This window comes from Mirounga leonina, unplaced genomic scaffold (assembly GCF_011800145.1).
Source record: "Mirounga leonina isolate KUSES-001 unplaced genomic scaffold, KU_Mleo_1.0 Mir_91, whole genome shotgun sequence".
NCBI lineage: Eukaryota > Metazoa > Chordata > Mammalia > Carnivora > Phocidae > Mirounga > Mirounga leonina.
This window is the reverse complement of record NW_023270839.1, coordinates 27,714,270-27,732,105: the sequence shown is the minus strand read 5'-3', so window position 1 is coordinate 27,732,105 and position 17,836 is coordinate 27,714,270. Positions and strand designations below refer to the sequence as shown.

Below are 17,836 nucleotides of genomic sequence, written 5' to 3'. Positions count from 1 at the left end.
TAAAAAAAATAAATAAAAATAAAAATTGGAGGCAGACCTGGGGTGCCTGGGCGGCTCAGTCGGTTGAGCGTCCAACTCTTAGTTTCAGCTCAGGTCATGATCTCAGGGTTGTGAGATGGAGCCCTGAGTCAGGCTCCCCACTCAGTGGGGAGTCTGCTTGAGATTCTTTCCCTCTGCCTCTCCCCCTACTCCTGTCCTCTCTGTTTCTCTCTCAAATAGATAGATGATAGATAGATAGATAGATAGATAGATAGATAGATAGAGAGATAGGATGCAGACCTGATGAATCATGAAGCCATCCCACCTACAAGACTAATCAAAAATGGTCTGGCAGCCCAAACACAGGTAGGGGATTATAATGGGTCATCAGGTGCACTTACCATCTGCTAAAAATAGTGGTTTTGAAGGCTTGATCTTACGTGTTTGTGTTTTCAGGGGGTCACTGACTAACTTTTGCTCCAATCACCTGGTAAGGAGGAAATCTTACAGCATTTGGTTTTCAGGAGGAGTTGAAAATGCAAAAAAAAGAAAGTAAATAAATCTGTGATCTGCACCCTGCAACCCTAATCTGGTGTTGAAACTGGAGATCACCGTTCTCCTGACCTTAGGACTGTGGTGACACTGACCTTGACTTCTCCATGCAGCCTAGTAGCCGGGTCCGGTCCTGCCTCCGGGCTAGGTGCGCATGTCAGCCTCCACTTACATCTTCCACATCACCTCCTTCTTCTGCAAGTGGAGCCAAACTCTTCAGTAGATGGTGTGCTACTGAATAAGTATCATATGAGCTGCATCGAAAGGAAATGTCAGGGCAAGTTTTTAAAAACATGTTCCTCAGGTGGTCATGAGACCAGTTGTTCTCAATCTTGTTACACCTTAGAATCACCTGAAGTACTTTATAAAAAAAAAAAAGAAACTAGAGATGCCCCTGCTGGCTCTGGAGATTCCGTTTGATTGGCTTAGGTGAGGCGTGGCTTGAGCAGGTTCTAAAAGTTCTCCAGGTGATTCTCCTGTGCGACCAACCAGAGTGGTGCAACCAGGGTTGAGAATCACTGCATTAAATGCGTACGTGATAGTTAACCCTTCCTGATAATGTGATTCCATTTGTGTTCCATTAAGTTAATTGACCCAGGTAAGATTTTACCTAAATCTTAAGATACTTATAATAAGAAAGTCCACTTGAATTATATGAGTGTCAACGTTTTTCTTTCTCTTTTTACTTTTTTTGTTTTGAAGTTAGACATAGTGGTGATTTAATGAGTCCAATAGTTTCATAAGATCTGTTAGGAAAAACAACAGTCTCTTTTCTCCCTCCTTCCATTTCCCAGCCCCATATACAACTTCTTTTAACTCTTTGAACTGATTCTTTTGGTATTTGCCTCTCTTTAAATAGAATGCTTGGATTACTACTTCTTGATTTTTGGTTTGGGATATAGCTGTCGTCTTCGTACCATGACAGGTGAAGACATATGTCCTTCACTCCACCCCCATTTCCTGCCGCACTCAGATTTCTGTTCCCCTACCAACCCGATATGGTTATATCATAATTTTGTTTAAATCAATATTCATTTTTTTACATTATGATTTTGTATGTCACACAGAGCTGAGCCATGTAACAAACTATGATTATTTTTCCTTTCTTGTACATTTCATTACCTTGAGTTAATAATTATTTACTTGGTTAGTTTTAAGATTTTATTTATTTGAGAGAGCACACGTGTGCAAGCAGGGGGAGGTGTACAGGGAGAGGGAGAACCTGAGCAGGGAGCCTGATGTGGGGCTTGATCCCAGGACCCTGGGATCATGACCTGAGCCGAAGGCAGGAGCTTAACCGACTAAGCCACCCAGGCACCCTACTTGGTTAGTATTTTATTAGCTGTCTATGAACTTTTCAGCAATCCATTCTTAAATTCTCCTCCAGTTGTTTAAATCTCTTCTCAAGACATGTATTTACATCAGGCATTTTATAAATTTCATCTTTCTGAAGAACTGTCTCCCAGAGCCTCTGACTTGCTCAGATGCAGGCTGGTCATCCTCTGTGCCTGCTACCCAATTGTCATCCTGTAATATCCTTTCAATAACATCCTGGATTCCCTTCACTTTTCACCCCTCTTGGGTCTCCTGTTTCTGTATCCCTGCCTTTTTTCTTTCTTGGTTTACTCCCTCATTTTGCTGAAACACATCCTCCAGTAACTTTCTGAGATCCAGTAACTTTCTGAGAAAGAGTATGAGAAATAAGTTAGAAGCCTGGCATGTTTAAAAATGTCTTTATTTCACCTTCACAGTTGATTAATACTTTGGGCATAAAGTTCTAGATTGTAAATTATTTTTATTCAATTTTAGAGTCATTTCTCCATTTCCTTTTAGCTTCTACTGTTAAAGGCATTCTTCCATTGTTCTTTTAACTTCCAGTGTTGATTCCTGATCCTTTTTTTGTGTTTTTTTTTTTTTCTCTCTCTCTCTCTCCAGAAGCCTGTAGGATCTTCTCTTTGACCCCAGAGTTCTGAAATTTCACAATGATATGTGATATTCATCCATTGTGCTAGGCACTTAGTTGAGCCTTTCAACCTATAAACTTACATCGTTCGATTCTGGGAGATCTTCTTAAAGCATTTTATTGATGATGCCATCCTTTCTGCTTTTCTGTTTTCTCCTCCAAAACTCCTAATGTTTGGATGTTGGACTTCCTTGATGACATTTACTTTTCCAAATATAGTTGGAAGGGTCTCATTGTAGACACTGTAGTTTGGCTAACCCAATGCCCACTCCCAACTCCTGGACTCTACATATGGGATGGGAAAAGCTAAATAGTTGCTTTCCCAGTTACCCTTGCAGCTAAAAGTGGCCATGTGACACAGTCCTGCCAAGGAGATGTTAGCAAAAGTCTGTTGGGAGGTTCTGGAATATCTTGTGCTTTCCTAATATCAAGCACAGACAATGCTAGCACGGCCCCTCATCCTTCTCCCCGCCTTGAATATGGACTCATATGGATGAATATGGAGCTGTAATAGTTACCTTGAACTCACGAGGAAATGGCAAAACAATCACAGATGTTATCCATAATATTCTCCAAATCAGCCACTGAACCAATTCCAGAAGCTGCATGTCTCCTGAATTTTTGCTACATGAGAAAAACGAATCTCATTTTTTTAAGCCTCTATAGGTTAGTTTTTCTGTGACTTGCAGCCAAATTTATTCCTGATAGATTCCTGCTGACTTGTAGACACTTGATAAATATTTGTCTGGTTGAATTTTATAGAGGGTATGAGAGATTTGAGCCCGTGGATGTCTTACATAAAATGTTCTCCTCTCCAAGAGACAGAACTAAAAAAAAAAAAAAAAAAAAAAAGGAAAGCACCCAGCTCTCTCTTGGTGTCTTCAGAACATCTGTAGTAAAAGGTTAGGAGGAACAAGAGGAGTTTTTCTTCAAAGTAGGCAGAGAAAGATACCAGATGAGTTTGGGGAGAATGACAAGAGATCAATGTCATGGCAGGGAAAGAGCACATAAAACCAAATTTGCTCTTCACAGGCTTAGAGAGTCACAGTATTTGGACAATAGGGGTGGCATTTGTTAAAGCAGCAGGAGAGGAAAAAGACCTAAAAGGCCGGCAGAGGAACACTTTGTTTTATCTAAAATACAGTCCTATCCATTTGTGCTTCTTTCCTGTTATATGTGTTGAACCAAAATAATAATTACACTGTAATCTGTGTTCCCAGGGTAGGCCATCCAGTGTTTTAACAGGCAGAAGAAGAACGGCATAAGAAGTAAAGCCCATTTCATTCTAAAAACCAGACATTGAAGTTTTCTAGAAGCAAATGCTTTTCAGCATGATTGTAATTATATGTTTCCATTACCCAAAAAATCAAGGAGCGAAAGCAAGAGTAAATTTGATTTAAAAGATATGTATTAGGCAGCAGTTGCACATCCAGAAAAGGCCCAGTTTGGCTATGAAATCGGTTTCCTGCTGACAAGTCAGGCAAGGTCAGATAAAGTGGGGCCCTCATCCACCACAGGATTCTAATGCACCTTTAGGAACTGGAGTCCCCCCCCCCCCCCCCCCCCGAAACAGACCCCCTCTCAGAAATGAGTTTTCAAGAAAGAGAAGTTGGCCTTACTGTGGTTTGACGGCTCTGGCCACAGTTTTTACCACGGCTATTTCTATTTTTTAAAGCTGCTTTCCAGTAACTGTGAGTAGACCTCAAGGCTGGTGCCTTCAACCACAGAGACCCTTCTGCTAAGGCCCTGGGGCTGTTCCACAAGGAGATGGAAGGTGGGGGGTGGGATGGATAAAAGAAGGGGACGGAGGATAGCAAGTGGCACTGTGTGGGGGTGGGGGCTGTCCCATGGGCGGAGGGCATCTGGGTGACCCACTGCAGACTGAGCCACAGCGTGGGGCTTACCAGCATCGACACTGCCTGAGGAGGGCACTCAGATCCAGCGCTGCCCTCCGCCTGTGTCCCAGCACAACTTCCTCAGGGGGGCTGAACAGATGAGAAGGGGTTTTGGAACAGTAACTCCTAGTAACCCTGGCTCCTCCAGTGGGGGGAGTGACCCTCCTCCAGGTGGTTGTCTCAGAACGACCCCTTGTGGCAAGGCGGAGTGATGACTTGCCCTAAGAGCAGTATGTAGAGGCAGGAAGGTTGCCTTGCCTCTAGACTCATAGAATTGGGCTTCTGGGGACCCAGGGTGGTTCGTTTGCCCCATCTCTGCTCCCAGAGGAAAGAATAGGGAGTTCAGAGGTGCCTGCTTCCCATAATGGCCAGTGTGGTTCCTCTGGTTTATTCTGTTGAACAGAATTGAAATTCTCTCTCAACCTTAGCTCTTCATTTGTTAAAGCTAGTTTTTCAATTACTTATGCACTTAACTTCATTGTACATTAGGTCTCTGCAGTTTTTTACAATGTGGTCTTTTTACGCTCCAAGTTTTCAAACTCCCAACCTAAATAACAACTTGTCTTTAAAAATATATTTAGGGGGGGCACCTGGGTGGCTCAGTTGGTTAAGCGACTGCCTTCAGCTCAGGTCATGATCCCGGGTCCTGGGATCGAGCCCCGCATCGGGCTCCCTGCTCGGTGGAGAGCCTGCTTCTCCCTCTCCCACTCCCACTGCTTGTGTTCCCTCTCTAGCTGTCCCTCTCTCTCTCTCTCTCTCTCTCTGTCAATTAAATAAATAAATAAAATCTTCAAATATATATATATATATATATATATATTTAGGGGACGCCTGGGTGGCTCAGTGGTCAAGCGTCTGCCTTCGGCTCAGGTCATGGTCCCGGGGTCCTGGGATCGAGCCCGCATCGGGCTCCCTGCTCTGCGGGAAGCCCGCTTCTCTCTCTCCCACTCCCCCTGCTTGTGTTCCCTCTCTAGCTGTCTCTCTCTCTGTGTCAAATAAATAAATAAAATCTTTAAAAAAATAAAAATACATTTAAAATAATAGAAGGATGTATAAATAATTTATACTACTTCAACTCTGTGCAGCCACTTTAAATTATGCTTATGGTTCTACAATTCCTGGAGGGAATAGAAATTGGCACAGCCACTTCTTATTTTATTATTTTTGGGTTTCTATTATGGACAATCCAAAAATACAAATTTAGAGGAAATGACATAATGAATCCTCACATACCCAATACCTCCTTTATACCCTATTTCTTCACATAAGCAAATCCCAGCTTCTCCACACAAGCTCCTGAGTTCTCTGACCTGAACGTAGTCATCTTCAAGTGGTCCTGTTTTCCTGTAAGACAAGAGGTTCCAGGTTCATCCCGTACTTTTGCTGTCCCAGTGGAATCAGCCATTTCCTTTAAATAAATATTATTTAGAGAGCCCAATCTGGGTTCTCAGGGTGAGACTGATCCTGAGCTGCTCACCGTTTCTAGGTTACAATGCCTACTTTGGCATTCTCTTCAGGCTCTTTTAAACATTTGGACTCACATAACTATAATAGGCCACACTTGACATTGACTTCACTTACGATAAGGATCCATGGACAGGAAACACAGCACACCAGCCAGGCGGTGGCAGGCATTTCTCTAGGCTCTACACTCCCTGACCCCACCAGAGGAGGTCATCGAGAGGGCGTAGACTGCTGGTTGACCCATGAGCTAGACTGGGAAAATCAGAGGCTCCTCACCACCACCCACCCCCTCCATCTGTCTACCTCCAACCCCCATCCCAACCCCACCCCAAGTCCTTGGAAAATACATTCTGCCTACCCGCCCCCCCACAGTGGGAGCTATTCCAAGGACATAGCCTTGAAAGCGTAAGGTGTTGTGGAGACCATCTGGGCTGTGCTTGTAACTGAACCCAGTTAAGGCCTCTGTATAAACTCTTAAGATTCTGGCAGGCAGAGATCTGCTCATCTTGCAGCTAGCCATACACGACAAGCCTCACAAGTTAAGTTCCCTTGCTGATTAAACTTGCCACCTACTGATCTGGAGCGGTCCGCCTCTTTCTTCAGTCTCTCCTTGCCCTCCATGTACAGGGGCCAGTTTGCAAAGCAACACCCCCACCCGCGTTCCCACCACAGGATTGCCAGCTAAAGTGCAGGATGCCCAGTTAAACCTCAATTTCAGATAAACAATGAATAAAACCCTCTTACCCCAATTAGGAGCCAATATCTCTAGTAACAGTTCTATGGGACTAGCTTGCTCCTGTGTCCCGACAAGGGACATGTCCAGTACCAAGTCATAATTCTCAGGAAACTCCCAAACCACAGCTTCCCACGAGGTCTTTCTAATTCATTCACTGTCCTCACTGTCCAGATACAGTGCACCATTTTTACCACAAGCAACGTTGCCTAGTAACGCAGCTGACATTCCACTCTTATCAAATTCCCAGGAGAACAGAGCTATAGAAAGTAAACTCCATGGAGAATGAGAAATAATTTGTTTTAGCCCTTTATATATACAGGCCTTTTTGGAGGTCAGAGCTAGAACAGTATACAAAGATAGATGGATGATAGTTGGCAGATGATAGATAGTATAAAGGAAAGACTCGGTTTTCCACCTGTGTGGAGAAAACCCAGTTCTTCCTTATTATATCTTTGTTTCCTGTGTGTCTCCTTTACTACTCACATGAAACACTTCACTCCTGACACTTCTGGTCACCAAATATGTGGAGGTTATTCCCCACACCACAAGCAATTCTCTGCAACACCAATTGGGTGTTGCACAGTTCAAATCAATTCAGACGCTACCTACCTGAAGATAGTGTCAGATCCCACAGATTAAGGGCTCAGTCCCATAAGATTGTCTCCACACCCCATACACACACACACACACACATTTCGATGCCATTTGCAAGCCCAGGTTATCACCTCCTGACCAACCTATAGATCAGTTGTTTCCAATAGGCTATAGATCAGGGGTTCAAATGACCCCCTCCTTGGGTTCAATTAATTTGCTACAGCATCTCACAGAACTCAGAGAAACACTTTCCTTACTAGATCACCAGTTATTGTGAAAGGATATAACTCAGGAACAGGCAGATGGAAGAGATACATAAAACAAGGTATGGGAAAGGGGCGGGGAGCTTCCATGGCCTCTCGGAATACACCATTGCCCCCACCTCTCCACATGGTCACCAACCCAGAAGCTCTCGGATCCCCATCCTTTGGGTTTTTATGGAGGCTTCCTTACATTGGCATAACTGATTAAATCATTGGTCACTGGCAGTTGACTCAACCACCCAGCCCCTCTCCCCTCTCCTGAGGTTGGGGGTTGGGACTGACAGTTCCAACCCCCTAGTCACACAATTGATTCCCCTGACCTCCATCCTTAGGTGGGGTCCAAAAGTCATCCATTAACATAACAAAAGACACCTTTAACCCTCCTATCACTTAGGAAATCTCAAGGGCTCTAGGAGCTCTGTGCCAGAAATGGGGATGAAGACTAAATATATATTTCTTATTATAAATCACAATATCAAAGAGAGAGAGATGACAAAGATAATTTGTAAATATAGAGATTGATAAATATGGATAAATAAAACACATTATGGGTTCATATTGATACTTCCAATTCCAATACAAGATTATAATGTTGTTATTTAACTATATTGATCTTCATTTCCAGAACTCCTTTCTCTCACGCTAAAAACCCCACTTCTCAACACACACTCATTTACTCTTTCACACAATATATATCCAACAGTCTTAAGATAAGAGTACCAATGCTATCACTAACAATATGATTATGGAAAACAGTTTAGGATATTCTCGAGGTTCTTTTTGTCCTTAGGGATATACTCAAATAATTGTTTGAAAGTCACTAGAAAGAGATTTTCTTTATACAGTTATAAAGAACTATAACTGATACAAAGTATAAAGAACTATAACTGATACAAAGTTCATGTTGCTTCTCATTGTTTAAGGATTTATTTTTTTAATGTTCTATACTTATACAAACATTTTCATGGTTCCAAAGCCAAATCTACAAAGTCTGTTTAGAGAATTCTAGCTTCTATCCCTGGCCCTTTGCCCCATCCCTTTCTTTTCCCATAGGTAACAATTTATTTTTATTTCACAGTTTATCCTTCCTTTGTGATTTTTTTACTATAGTTTTTGTCCCCCTCTTAGGAAAAGAGTGGTATATTATATAATTCTCTACTTTGCTTTTTTTTTTTCAAATTTTATTTTTAATTTAAAAGCTTTATTTAGATGTAATTCACAATTTACCCATTCAAAGTATACAACTCAATGTTTTTTTTTTAGTATATTCAGAGAGTTATGCAACCACAATCAATTTTAGAACATTTTCATTCCTCCGAGAAGAAACCACATATTCATTAGCAGTCACCCTCCATTTTCCCCAACTTCCCAACCCCAGCCCTAGACAGCCGCTAATCCACTTTCTCTCTCCTTGGAACTGCCTGTTGTAGATATTTCATATACATGAAATCATACAGTGTGTGACCTTTTGTGTCTGGCCCCTTACACCTAGCATACACTCTGGGATTGTCCCCTCAGAGGCCTACAAGGCCAGGCAAGAAAATAACTAAGTGAGCCAGGGAACGCATAAATCATCTGAAAGGGGCTGATCCCCCAGATTTTTGCCAGGTGGGAACACCTCCATCCTCTGTTGTTGTACTATTCGAGAGAAGTTGGAAATCTACATTTTTATGTGAAATTTTCTGATTTGTTCCCAAGTTTTGCCAATGTGTTTGGGAGTTGTATTCAAACCTCTCTGTGAAAACAGAGAGAAAATGAAGGGAACTGGCCTAGTTGAGGACTTGACTCAGGAAATCCATGAGGCCGTGTCCAAGCTCATGGCCCCCCCTCCCTGCAGCCAGAGGCGCAGCGGGGGCTTAGGAAGGCAGGCTCTCCCACCTGCCCACCTACCGTTCAGTCTCCCGTAGCTCACGAGGACTCTGTGGAGCTACAGCCTGGCCCTACTTCACCTTTGCTTCCTCATCTTTAAAAAGGAGAGAATAAAGTCATTGACAGCGGCCCTGAGCTGCAATCTGCACAGTGCATTGCCAATGGGAAGTGTCATCAAGCCCGAGCATGTTCAGAAATAGGTGTTAAAGTAATTAAATTGCATCATCTCCTTGGTTCAGCAAAATTTTGGGAAATGGAGAGTAGATAAAAATGTTCTTGAAAGATAAGGAGAGGGGCACCTGGGTGGCTCAGTCGGTCGGTTATGTGCCTTCGGCTCAGGTCATGATCCCAGGGTCCTGGGAGGGAGCCCCGTGTTGGGTTCCCTGCTCAGTGGGGAGTCTGCTTCTCCCTCTCCCTCTGCTCTGCTCCTCTCCCCACTTGTGAATAAATAAAATCTTAAAAAAAAAGGAAAGATAAGGAGAAATTTGAAAAAAACAAAGATTAAAAGTATAATGCTACAATAATCAACACAGTATAGTACGAATGCCATACAGACTAGCAAATAAATCCAAGTACACTTAAGTACTTTGTAAACAATGAAACAATAATAATAAAAAAATCCACCAGAAAGGCATTCATTCTTTAATGTGTTATTGGAATCTTAATCACTGGGGGAAGGAATCAGCTGAGGTAGCCACCTTCCACCATATACCGCGATCGATATAAGAATTAAGAAACTGCAACCACAAAAGAACTTTCTCTGCATTTAGAACAAACTTTCAAAGCACAAAAGCAGTGTGGTACATACCAAAGAAAAAGGCTGATGGATCTGAGTGCAAAAAAGGACTTTTTAACTCCTAGATTTTTTTTAAAGCCATAATTAAAACTAAAACAGTAATCTGGGCAAAATGTGAGTGACGAATACAACAAGGGTACTACCTAAAGACATAGACATTATTATCAATATTAAATACAAAGCTCTTACATGATTCAATAAGGAAACAAATCCCCCCATAACTGGGTAAGTACATAAATTGACATACCACAGGGAGAAAAAAAAAACGGACAATATCTGTGACAATATTTATAACTTCTCTAAAAATCAGAGACAAACTAAAATGAGATGAAATTTTTTTTTTGCTTGGAAGTTAGCCAAGATTAAGAAGAGGATATATCCAAACCAGCATGATTTGGGTGAGGCTGGATGTATATTATCATATAGTACAAGCATCGTGGAAATCAACGTGATATTGCCATCAGGAAAACTTTAAATGTTACCACCTTATAACCCAGAAATTAACCTTCTAAGAATGTATTCTAAGAAAATGATAAGAAATATGAAAAGAGATTTGAGTACGAAGAGGTCTATCAAAATATTATTTATCATAAAAAATATTTATCATGATGGAAAATTATATCAGCCTAAATGACTTACAGCAGGGGAGTGATTAAATAAATCATGATATAGCTCTAGAATGGAATATTACACATTTTTGTTATTAGACACATTAACAACTAATTTTCAGTAATAAAAAATAGAAGATATAATCCGGAACCATCCTCCACAAAGATTCATGAAGCACCTACTATGTGTGTGGTAGTGCTCTAGGCATTCGGGATACATCACTGAACAAAACTGACATGGTCCTGCCTTCTGGGAGCTTACACTGAGGGTGTGAGGGAGAGACAATAAACAATAAAGAGAAGAAATAAGAAAATGGGGCGCCTGGGTGGCTCAGTTGGTTAAGCGACTGCCTTCGGCTCAGGTCATGATCCTGGAGTCCCTGGATCGAGTTCCGCATCGGGCTCCCTGCTCGGCAGGGGGTCTGCTTCTCCCTCTGACCCTCCCCCCCATGTGCTCTCTCTCATTCTCTCTCTCTCAAATAAATAAATAAAATCTTTAAAAAAAAAAAAACAAAGGGCGCCTGGGTGGCTCAGTCGGTTAAGCGACTGCCTTCGGCTCAGGTCATGATCCTGGAGTCCCGGGATCGAGTCCCGCATCGGGCTCCCTGCTCAGCAGGGAGTCTGCTTCTCCCTCTGACCCTCTTCCCTCTCGTGCTCTCTGTCTCTCATTCTCTCTGTCTCAAATAAATAAGTAAAATCTTAAAAAAAAAAAGAAGAAAATGGCAAAACAGTTTGGAAGGAAACAAAAGGTGACGCGTGGAAGGAAACGAAGAGGAGAGCACCGTAAGAGGGACTCAAAGCTTGAAGCACAGGGTTCAGCCACACTGATACCAACAGGAGTACATTTAGGTACAAAAGAGACCTATGTCCTCACCTGTTAAATATTTAACACCCGTATTATATATCTATCCTTTTTTTAAAAGATTTACTTATTTTAGAGAGAGAGTGCATGAGTTGGGGGAAGGGGCAGAGAGAAAGAGAACGGAAGGGACTCCCTGCTGAGCATGGAGCCCATGCAAGGCTCCATCCCAGGACCTTGGGATCATGACCTGAACAGAAACCAAGAGTCAGAGGCTTAACCTACTGAGCCACCTAGGCGCCCCTGTATCTATCCTTATGTCGATTCTTTACATAGCTCATATATTAAACAACAACAACAACAACAGCGGCGCCTGGGTGGCTCAGTTAAGCATCAGCCTTCTGCTCAGGTCATGATCCCAGGGTCCTGGGATGGAGCCCCGCATCGGGCTCCCTGCTCAGCGGGAAGCCTGCTTCTCCTCCTCCTCCCCGCTTGTGCTCTCTGTCACTACCTCTCAAATGAATAAATAAAATCTTTAAAAAAACAAAAACAAAAAACACCAAAATATCAACAGTGGCTATCTGTGGCAGGTGGGATTGTGGTGATTTTTTATTTTATTTTTGTATAGTTTGCTGTATTTGCTAATATGAGTAGGCCCAGTTTCATTATCAGGAATAAAACAATGTATGATATTACATGTTTTAAAAAAGCACAGCTCTGTCTACCCATTCGCCCCCTGAAGGGTTTTCCAGAAAGGGGTAAGGTGTGGTTTTAAAGGTGGTGAGGGGTCTGACCTTTCTGAGACAGCGTTCTTCCACAAGAGGGTGCCTGGCCTTCAAGTAAGGACCGGGCGGGGTCCCGAGTTTGGAGTCGGATTTTAAGGGAGCCGTGTAGAAAGCGTAAATCTTGCCTGTTTCCAACTCCACACCTAGGAACCATGCACAGAGTGGCTCAAAAGCTTCTGGCACTCTGGGGGCCTGGGTGGCTCAGTCGGTTAAGCGACGACCTTCAGCTCAGGTCATGATCCCAGGGTCCTGGGATCAAATCCCACATCAGGCTCCTTCCTCCGCGGGAAGCCTGCTTCTCCCTCTCCCACTCGCCCTGCTTGTGTTCCCTCTCTTGCTGTGTCTCTCTCTGTCAAATAAATAAATAAAATCTTTAAAAAAAAAAAAAAGCTTCTGGCACTCTAAGGCCTGCCTCCGTGGTCAGTAATCATGAAAAAGTCCATTTTCCCTGAAATCAGTACGTACGGTTTAGCAGGACTTGGGCTCAGCAAGTACGGGTCGGAAGAGCATGCTCCTTGCCCTTGGGGAGCTAATAACCAAATGTAGGAGTGCTGACATCACTGACGCCATCTTGTTCATGCCCGCACAGTGACCTCCCTCGGGGGCTGACTGTTCCTGGCCTGGGCAGGTTAACGCAAGCCCTGATCCGAGGAGGGGAGGCTTGTTCTGCCCGTCCCTGAAGGGGCGCACAGAAGGCACCACTTGAGATAACTAGTAGAGGAGACTGGTGCACAGATGGTGCCACTTTAGTTAACTACCCTGTAACCACACCACCGTGCCCCTCAATAAAAACTGGGGATTAAGGTCGGTTGGGGGATAAGTGGGGGAAAGAAGAGCTGCATAGTGTCCTGGATCATGCACCTGCCCCCGTCAGTCAATTACCCTGAATAAAACTGGGTGTTAACAGTATGGAGTGGCTTGTATTGTTTTTCAGTCTCCAAGTGTCTTCTCAGTCCAGGAAACTTACTTTACGGCCCCTCCTCCACCTTCTAACACCAAACCAGCGAGAGCGAACTCAGTTCCTTTTCACAGTGTGAGCGCTGGGGGAGAAAAAGGAGGACGGCAGAGCAAGAGAAGATCTGGCGATCAATCAATGCAGAAGCAGATGTGAATCAACGGGATGCTGTCCCGTGCTGGAAAGACTGGTGTGTAGAGCAGGGAAGGGCAGGTGGAGAGGGTGAGCAAGGCAGAGGCACAGGTAGCATGGTGAAAAGCCACTGACCTGGATGGTGCTGGAGATTTTGCAACCTAATGACCCCCGGTTATCAGAAATTGTACCCCTGGTCCCAGTCTCTTAGCAAACCTGACCTACATGAAACCGAAGAGCAAAGAGAGCGTCCATAGCTCAAGGCGCTGACACAGTCATTCTGTCGCTGCCTGCCAATTTGGCTTGCAGGTGTTTACTTAGCTGTTCTTGCTCGATGCGCCCCCACTTCCATCAGCAAGGCTTGCTTCGCTGCCTGCTCAGGAACACAGTGCTGCAGGCCTTGGCCAGGAGACGGGAACGAAGGTGGACAAGAATACCCAAGAAATGTACCTTACTCATCCCAGCACATGATGGGACGGGGAAAAGAGAAGAGGCCCACCCAGCCTGACCTGGGGGCCAGGGAAGGCTCCGTGGATGAGATGGTACTTGAGCTTGTCAGGAAAGACATATGGGAGTTGGAGAGGAGAAAAGGGTGACTGGCTGAGGGAAGTGCACAGGGGTGAGAGAGGATGGCCTTGTGTCCATGCAAGCAGCTCGGCCGGGCTAGAGCCTGGTGTGAAGGCGTGAAAGTGGGCAGAAGCAGTGCCCGAATGGAGGCTGCTTTCTTTGGAGGGCACTGGGAAGCCTTGAGGGTCTGAAACAGCGGAGCTACCTGAACGTTAACAGTTTGCAAAAGTCACTGATGACCATTGTGTTGCCAAATCCACTGGGTACTTTTCAGTCTGCATCCTAGGTGAACTCTCTCAGCAGTATTTGGTACTGTTGCTTTCTCCCTCCACCCTGGAGCAATCTCATGTCTTCTCGGTCACCAAGTTCTGATTTCTCTGTCTGGCTCTCTGGTCACTTTTTCCAGCTCCCACGCTGACTGCTCCTCCCCCCTCTGGCCTCTCAGAGATGTTCCACGAGGCCCTGTTTTGCTTCCTTCTCACCATCCACTCCTGCTCTCAACCACCCCATTTTATTCCCATGGCGTCACATACACCTTTTTAATAGTATCAGGAGAGAGAGGAGGGTCCAGAGTCCAAGGTCATAGCTCCTGGTGTCATGGCTCAGTGAGCATGTTCATGCTGAGTTGTGAGCAATTGTGGGCTGAGTAAGGGGGAGAGGTCAGAATGGATTCAGGGATAAGCAGAGGCATGTACTGGAGAAGGAAAGGGTTGCTGATTAAAATAGTCAGTGTTCTGGATCTGAAGAAAGCAGAGTACAGGGCTCACTATTCCCAAGCGTGGTGGGAGTACTGGACACTAATGTGTGTTAAAAGACCAGGTAGGGGGTCTGAGAAGAATGTGAAGGGGGGAGGTGCAGGAAGGATGGGAAAGCCTAACTGGGCAAGCTGACTCCAAGTCTAGGAAGTCAGTGGAGACAGGGATCCAGGCCACAAGAGCAAGGCCAGCAGACTAAGTGGTAGCCTCTGGCCTGGCTTGGATCTCGGCTGCATTGTGGGCAGGCAGGCATCCAAGGGCGTGCACTCAGTCTTGGAGACAAAGGCTTAAGGGTGTTGGTGGGCCCTTGTGTGCATTCCAAACCACACTGACACATCCATGGTGAGACGGGGAAGTCATGAGCTATTCCTGGCCCCTTCTGTTTTCCAACCTCATATGCCGACAGAACAGAGAATTTCTCAAGGCTCTAACATTACAGCCACTGATAAAGCAAATTTGTTTTGTGCCTCATCAAAAGTGGCAGTTAAGATCCAAAATGTCCTAAAGACGTTTCTGTGGCATAATAATTAGTAGAAATGGGTAGAATACTCTGGAAATGGTGTTAGAGCAGTTGGCTTTCTATTTAGAAAAAATTAAGTTAGAGTCCCACCTTAACATCACACACAAAAGTAAATATGATAATTAGTCATTGATTTTAAAACTTCCCACAAAGAAAAGCTCAGGCCCAAATGACTTAACTGATGAATTCTACCAAACATTCAAAGAACTAATACCAATCCTTCCCAAACTCTTCCAAAAAATAGAAGAGGAAGGAATATTTCCTAAGTAATTCTATGAAAAGACAATGCACAGAATGGGAGAAAATATTTGCAAATCATATATCTTAAGGAGGGTGTATCTAGAATATATAAAGAACTCTTACAACTCAATGAGAATTTAAAAAAATACAACTTAAAAATAGGCAAAGGGTCTGGGTAGACATTTGTCCAGTGAAGATGTACAAATAGCCATTATAGACATGAAACTATCTCAACATTGTTAGTCAGGGAAATGGAAATCAAAATCATAAGGAGATACCACTTCACACTTAACTAGGAAAGCTACAATAATTTTTTTAAAAGGCAATACCAAGTATTGGCAAGGATGTGAAGAAATTGGGATGGCTGGGTGGCTCAGTGGGTTAAGCGTTTGCCTTCAGCTTGGGTCATGATCCCAGGGTCCTGGGATAGAGCCCTGCATCGGGCTCCCTGCTCAGCGGGGAGCCTGCTTCTCCTTCTCCTGCTCCCCCTGCTTGTGCTCTCTCTCTCTCTCTGACAAATAAATAAAATCTTTAAAAAAAAAGGATGTGAAGAAATTGAAACCATCATACATTGTTGGTGGTAATGTAAAATGGTGCAGCCACTGTGGAAAAGAATTTAGCAATTCCTCAAAACGTGAAACAAGTTACCATGTCATCCAGCAGTTCTACTCCTCTGTATGTATCCAAGAGACTTGAAAACATACTTCCACACAAAAACAGTGTGCAGCATCATTCCTAAGCCAAAAGTGAAAACAAACCAAATGTCTACCAAGTGATCAATGGATAAACAAATTGTGGTATATCTTATTATTCAGCAAAAGAAGGAAATGAGGTACTCAACATGTTACACTGTGTTAAAACATGTTGCTAAATGAAATATAAAACAGTATGCTAAATGAAAGAAGTCATTTGCAAAAGACCACCTATCATATGAATCCATTATATGAAATGTCTAGAATAGGCAAAATCTAGAGAGACAGGCATAGATTAGTGTTTGCAGGGGAATGGAGAAGGGGTGGAGATTGGGGAGTGACTGCTAACAGGGACTGGGGTTCTCTAGGGGAAATGAGAATGTTCTGGAATTAGAGTGTGGTGATGGTTGCACAAGCCTGTGAATACAGTAAAAAGCACTTAATTAGGGGTGCCTGGGTGGCTCAGTTGGTTAAGTGACTGCCTTCGGCTCAGGTCGTGATCCTGGAGTCCCAGGATCGAGTCCCGCATCGGGCTCCCTGTTTGGTGGGGAGCCTGCTTCTCCCTCAGACCCTCCCCCCTCTCATGTGCTCTCTCTCTCTCAAATAAAATAAAATCTTAAAAAAAAAAGCACTTCATTATACTTTTTTAAAAGGGTAAATTGTATACTATATAAATTATATCAATTAAGCTGCAGAACAAATAAATAAATCTGAGGTGGATTAAATATATAAATGTAAAATAAGCCTTAAAAATAAAAGAAAACAGAGAAGACTGGTTCAATAATCTCGGTGTAAGGAAGGCCATTCTAAGTATGATACAGAACTCAGAATATATAAAGGACAATATTAACAGATTGAGTACATTGAAATAAACAATCTTTAATGAAAAAGACACTATAAGTTTTAAATATAAATCATGAAGGACTTTTGCAACATTATAATATATTTAAAGAATGGTCTTTACCTAAATGTGAGACAGGAGTCCATCAAAATCCTAGAGGAGAGCACAGGCAACAACCTCTTTGACCTCAGCCGCAGCAACTTCTTCCTAGAAACATCGCCAAAGGCAAGGGAAGCAAGGGCAAAAATGAACTATTGGGACTTCATCAAGATAAGCTTTTGCACAGCAAAGGAAACAGTCAACAAAACCAAAAGACAACCAACAGAATGGGAGAAGATATTTGCAAATGACATATCAGATAAAGGGCTAGTATCCAAAAATCTATAAAGAACTTATCAAACTCAACACCCAAAGAACAAATAATCCTCAAGAAATGGGCAGAAGACATGAACAGACATTTTTCCAAAGAAGACATCCAAATGGCCAACAGACACATGAAAAAAGTGCTCAACATGGCTCGGCATCAGGGAAATCCAAATCAAAACTTCAGTGAGATACCACCTCACGCCAGTCAGAATGGCTAAAATTAACAAGTCAGGAAATGACAGATGTTGCGGGGATCGGAGAAAGGGGAACCCTCCTACACTGTTGGTGGGAATGCAAGCTGGGGCAACCACTCTGGAAAACAGTATGGAGGTTCCTCAAAAAGTTGAAGATAGAGCTACCCTACGATCCAGCAATTTCACTACTGGGTATTTACCCCAAAGATACAAATGTAGTGATCCAAAGGGGTACGTGCACCCTGATATTTATAGCAGCAATGTCCACAAT

General features: G+C 43.4%; 1 long non-coding RNA gene across 1 annotated transcript; it reads right to left on the bottom strand.

Annotated features, from left to right (window-relative positions):
- Nucleotides 1–767: 767 nt before the first annotated feature.
- LOC118003013 lies at nucleotides 768–16,169 on the bottom strand. Its single transcript, XR_004677242.1, has 3 exons — nucleotides 16,121–16,169; nucleotides 5,700–5,733; nucleotides 768–785 (listed from the first exon to the last, which is right to left on the bottom strand). It is a non-coding gene; the product is annotated as an uncharacterized LOC118003013 (long non-coding RNA).
- Between the last annotated feature and the right edge of the window lie 1,667 nt (nucleotides 16,170–17,836).